Source organism: Podarcis gaigeae (assembly GCF_964106915.1).
Source record: "Podarcis gaigeae genome assembly, chromosome: 2".
Classification (NCBI taxonomy): Eukaryota; Metazoa; Chordata; class Lepidosauria; order Squamata; family Lacertidae; genus Podarcis; species Podarcis gaigeae.
In genome coordinates, this window is record NC_139679.1 from 15,669,874 (window position 1) to 15,674,606 (window position 4,733).

General features: G+C 46.8%; 1 pseudogene across 1 annotated transcript; it reads right to left on the minus strand.

Annotated features, from left to right (window-relative positions):
• Positions 1–1,085: 1,085 nt before the first annotated feature.
• Positions 1,086–1,821, minus strand: LOC310839564 (ubiquitin-like FUBI-ribosomal protein eS30 fusion protein pseudogene; annotated as a pseudogene). The gene is made up of 2 exons: positions 1,359–1,821; positions 1,086–1,298 (listed from the first exon to the last, which is right to left on the minus strand). The product of its transcript is annotated as a ubiquitin-like FUBI-ribosomal protein eS30 fusion protein pseudogene (transcript).
• Between the last annotated feature and the right edge of the window lie 2,912 nt (positions 1,822–4,733).

Sequence of the window (4,733 nt, forward strand, 5' to 3'; positions counted from 1 at the left end):
TGCTGGGTGACCTTGGGCTAGTCACACTTCTTTGAAGTCTCTCAGCCCCACCCACTCACCTCACAGAGTGTTTGTTGTGGGGGAGGAAGGGAAAGGAGACTGTTAGCTGCTTTGAGACTCCTTCGGGTAATGATAAAGCAGGATATCAAATCCAAACTCTTCTTCTAGGTAGGGCTGGTAATGTCACCAGCCTGGAACTGTGGAGAGTCATTGCCAGCCAAGTATGGACCATGCTGAGCTGGATGGACCAAATGGTTTGACTCAGTAAAAGGCAGCTTCCTATCAAAGCCACCAGACCACTGAAAAGGAAAGTGAGAGAGGAGTAAAGATAAAGTGTAGTGGGTCTTGGAGTATCCATATACTCCAAGGAAACTAACTAAGAGGATAACTGGTTAACAATAGGGGAAATGCTAAGCCTCTGAGACCAGGATTTAAGAAGATGAGGGTTGATCAGAGGGTGGTCATAGAACATAGAATCGTATAGATGGGAGGGACCCCGAGGTTCATCTAGTCCAACTCCCTGCAGTGCAGGAATATGCAGCTGTGACTGAACCTCCAACCTTGGCATTATCAGCACCATGCTCTAACCAACTGAGCTATCCAGCTGCTGGAGAGAAGAAAGAGGAAAAGCATGCTGGCACAACATGAAGGAGGGGAAAAAGTTGGAAAATGAAAGGGCAAGGTCTCAGGCCAATGACTTGCATTCTTGATGGAGATTTGCTTAAAACAGCTGGGAGTAAAACAGGAATTGCGGTGGCAGGAGGAGAGGCATCCCCAGCTGGAAAGGGAGTGGAGGAGCTCAGAAGGCAGAAGGAAGTGTAGGAAATCTGGCACAAGATTGTGCAGGCCCCATGAGGACTCAGACTCTTGGAGTAGCAACCAGGGCAAGGGAACCATGCAAAAGGCCCTGAGGTGAAAGCCACCAGCACAGAAGCTGTATCCTTAGCTGAATAAACAGCTTTTGTTACAACATAAGCCAAGTGTGACATTATCTTGTGGGGCCTAGTGGAAGGAAATGGAGTTGAACTATGTGAAATTATCTCCTTCAAGCCTGGATGCAGCAGTTTCTTTTTTCTTTTTCTTTTTCCCCAAGCTAAGATCAGATTTATTAGATAACTGGGTGCTGCTTAGGAGTTGGCATTGGGGTCCTTCTTCTTGCCAAAGCCTGGCACAATGTTGAGAAAGAAGCGGTTGTATTGCATGTGCCTCTTGGCACGACCAATCTCCTTCTCCTTCTCCTTCTCCTCCTTCTCCTTCTCCTTCTCCTTCTCCTTCTCCTTCTCCTTCTCCTTCTCCTTCTCCTTCCCCTTCCCCTTCCCCTTCCCCTTCCCCTTCCCCTTCTCCCCTTCTCCCCTTCTCTCCTTCTCCTTCTCCTTTTGCTTCTCCTTTTGCTTAGCAACCTTTGGGGTCTGGCCTCTCACTTTGCCAGCACAAGCCAGGGAGCCATGGACCTTACCACCCAGCATGTGTGCAGTAACCTCCAGCATTGTGAGGTCACTGATGCCCAATGACCACATCATCTTCCAGGGGGGTCCCACCAAGGAGGATCACCTGATCCTCAGGCACAATGCCCTCCAAGGACTCGATGTGGGCCTTAAGGTGAGCTACTGTTTCTTGCCTGGACACCTCAAGGTTGTTCAGATTCTGAGCACGAATACAGAGTTGCATAGTTCCACACTCAGTTGCCAAGATGGAGCCGAGAGAGCCAAAGAGTCACCGCTGCTCCGCGCATGCAGATAAGGGAAAGGAAAGAGAGGATGCAGCAGTTTCTGAGGAAGAAAAATCCAAATGGCACTTCCCATATTATTGATAAGAAATAAAATGATCAGGTGAGCAATGTTTGTTATGAACTGACCAGGCACTAAGCAGCAGCCTTAAAATTTCCTTAAAGCATGAAAGTAGGTTGGCATTACTGCTTAGAATACTGCTGTTGAAGAGAGGACCAGAAGGTGAAACAGATCTTAAATGCTGAGATCCCCTTTCTCTTCAAATGGCCTGGCCTTACCCCTTCCCAGTATCTCCTTCTGTCTATAACCACTGATATTGTACCTCCTCTGCCCCATTCCCAGGCATTTTCCAGGTAATCCTACAGGATCCAAGGGACATAATACAACACAAAACAAGCAGGTAATTTATTTTACAGAGACTGAAAGTTTTTATAATCTACATATATTTTTGCAAAATAATTCACAACCCAACTGGCTGAACAAGGTGAAACGAACTACCTACTGAATCTTCAGCTCTCATTTAGGATTATCTTAATATTGTAGCAACCTATGTCTATGTCCAAATCTAGTGCTCTTAGTTCAGCCTCATTTCAAAAAATATCACAAAGGAAGAATTTGTTAAGGCATTTTGTTTTATAAACATGTTTTGGACATTCCCTCTTTCATTTCCTTTGGAATTACCTCTTGGATAAATGTTGAACAAATGTGCTTCTCTTGAGCAGCTGAAGACTACTACAGTTGATATACATAGCTGACTAGTAGTAGGATATGTAGGCAACAACAGATCTTGATGTGAGCCATGAACGCCTGTACCAAAACAGTGTGGGAGGCGATTGCCAAATGCTACTGAATGAGAAGCTGAGAAAATAAGTTTCTGTCTTCCACTGAGACCAATGTGGCTTAGTCCCAGTCTACCAATATGTTGGGATGGGGATTCTCATGCCTAGGAGCAAATCACGAACCACCAACCTCTCTATCTGGCTCCCAGGACTCTCTCCATGGCACATATTCTCCCCTGGCCAGACTCCTCTCTGTCCCTGCTCCACAGTTGCTCTTTGAACTGTAATAATGCCTCTTATTTGTCAGCAAGGAGGATGAATAGATTGTGTAGAGCCATGATGCTGTCTTATTGCCACTTACCTGGAGGGAAAGGGACAGGGCAGCAGGAAGGTCAGTGCAGGATAGTCACTCTGGAGGAGTAATCCTGTCAGTGTACTCACAGCCAGAGGCATACCTAGGCTCCCTTGTGCCCTTGGCAAGGAATTGTATCTGCACCCCTTCCTCCCTTGCACCCTTGGCAAGAAGGTGTATCAATGCCCACCGCTGCCCCTTGTGCTTTGGCAAGGAGGTGTATCAGCACCTCCAAAGCCAGGAGAGACCATGGACCAGAAATTCAAAAAGTTAGCTTTTTTTTCACTTTCATGTTCTGCCAGTGACTTCCTCCACAACCATTGGGGTATGTTCTGCTCCTGTCCACCTTCCCTCCCCCCCTCCTTCTCCATTGGTCCATCTATCTGCCTGCCTGCCTGCCTCCTAACCTCTGTTCACTGCATTTTCTTCTTCTTCTTCTTCTTCTTCTTCTTCTTCTTCTTCTTCTTCTTCTTCTTCTTCTTCTTCTTCTTCTTCTTCCTCCCTCCCTCCCTCCCTCCCTCCCTCCCTCGCTCCCTCCCTCCCTCCTCCTGCTGCTTTTCTCCCCTGCTCTCTTCATCTTTCATGGCAACATTAAAGACCATAGAAGATATAAGATTTTTTAATAAATTAATCTACTTGTGGAAATTAAGGAAACAAGTATATAATTGATTGATAGTTTGTACACATGTCATTGCCAATCACTGTGGTGCTGTGACTTCACTGCTGAACTAGGGCTGGAGAACCCCTGGAGGAAAATCCATTAATCTTGCTGGCCTAGTCACTTCCTCTCTTCCTAACATACTCACAGGGTTGCTGTGAGGACAAAAGCTATGTCCACCTACTTAAGCTCCTTGGAAGATGGGAATGATAACCAAGAAGTATCTGATACAGTCTTACGCTGCTAGCATTCAGCAATGGACAGGATGAACTGGAATATGAATACATTAATGTGTGCATCTTATGCCAAAGAAAGGCAGTGTCTCAGAGCCTGTTTCCACTTTTGTCCTAGTCACCGCTGTCACTAGCCTACAATGGATATACTTGTGTACAGAACAGAATCTACCTATTCTGTGTTGTGTCTTATGAACAAACACAACATTGTGGGCTGTTTTCCTCCTCTTACCCTTTCTGATTGTATTTTACTAGCAAAATGTTGCTTATGACGGCCCAATTCTCAAGAAGATAGTAATCCTATGCTTAATCTGTATTATTTCAGACCACAGAAGAGTTTGGATTTGATATCCCACTTTATCACTACCCGAAGGAGTCTCAAAGCGGTTAACATTCTCCCTTCCCTTCCTCCCCCACAACAAACACTCTGTGAGGTGAGTGGGGCTGAGAGACTTCAGAGAAGTGTGACTGGCCCAAGGTCACCCAGCAGCTGCATGTGGAGGAGCGGAGACGCGAACCCGGTTCCCCAGATTACGAGACTACCGCTCTGAACCACTACACCACACTGGCTCCCAGAAGTTGGTGTGGCTTCACATACCTGAGGGTTCTTCCATACAAAAAACTTTAAACATGCTTCAAGAAAGACCCAGAGGAAGACATCATGAGGAAAGTCATCCCATGGGACTTTTTCACATCAGGAAGCATGGCCAAAGGAGGCTGAAGAGTGCAGGAAAAATATTTACTGAAATGAAAAAGGCATGCACCACCCACAGCCACCTATGTTCAAAAACCACACACACCTTGAAAACCTAAAGAAATTTCCAAGTGCCCTGAGGCAGTGCCATAGCTTGCGGCCAGTGGCATAGCATGGGTGCAGGGGGGGCCGGCCGCACCGGGCGTAACATCGGGGGGGCGCTCACACTCGCAGCTCTCTGCCCCTACCTGGCTCACTCTCTCTCTCTCTCGCTGCAGTGCTGGCTGTGC